The following is a 905-nucleotide window of genomic DNA, read 5'->3' on the forward strand; positions in this document are numbered from 1 at the left end:
GCATGGTGTTCTATGTATGTTGTTGTTCAGTTGCCCAGTCATGTCCAGTTCTTTGTGACCCTGTGGACTGCAGCACACCAGGCTTCCCTGTCCTTAACTATCTCCCAGAGTTTGCCCAAATTCATGACCATCGAGTCAGTGATGCCATCCAATTATCTCATCCTCTGTCATACCCTTCTCCTCCTGGTTTCAATCTTTCCCAGCAGCAGGGTCTTTTCCAATGAGTCAGCTCTTCACATTAGGTGGCCGAAATTTTGGAGCTTCAGCATCAGTCCTTCCAATGAATATTCAGGGTTGATTTCCTTTAGGATTAACTGGTTTGATTTCCTTGTGGTTCAAGGAACTCTCAAGAGTCTTCTCCAACACCACGGTTTGAAAGCATCAATTCTTAGGTGCTCAGTGTTCTTTATGGTCCAGCTCTCATATCTGTACATGACTACTGGAAAAAAAAATAGCTTTGAGTATATGGATGTTTGTTGGCAAAGTGATACGCTTTTTAATATGCTGTCTAGTTTGGTCATAGCTTTTCTTCCTAGAAGTAACTACTTTAAATTTCATGGCTGCAGTCACCATCCACAGTGATTCTGGAGCCCAAGAAAAAGTCTGTAACTGTTTCATTTTTTTCCCCATCTATTTGCCATGAAGTGATGGGACCAGATGCCATGATCTTAGTTTTTTGAATGTTGAGTTGTATATATTCCATTAAGATTAATCTTGATAATTGTGTTGTTCAAATCTATATTTACTGAATTTTTATCTGCCTGACCTAAGAAATACAGAGAAAAAAATATATAGTTCACTATAATATGAACTTGTCAATATCTCCTTGTAGTTCTATAAATTTTGAACCTTTGTTGTTAGGTGTATTCAGATTTAGAATTTCTGTATTCTTTTTTTTTTTTTAG

General features: G+C 37.7%; 1 pseudogene; it reads left to right on the forward strand.

Annotated features, from left to right (window-relative positions):
- Window positions 1-905, forward strand: part of LOC105002935 — a 7766-nt pseudogene that overhangs the window by 950 nt on the left and 5911 nt on the right.

This window comes from Bison bison, unplaced genomic scaffold (assembly GCF_000754665.1).
Source record: "Bison bison bison isolate TAMUID 2011002044 unplaced genomic scaffold, Bison_UMD1.0 scf7180017856871, whole genome shotgun sequence".
Taxonomy (NCBI): Eukaryota; Metazoa; Chordata; class Mammalia; order Artiodactyla; family Bovidae; genus Bison; species Bison bison.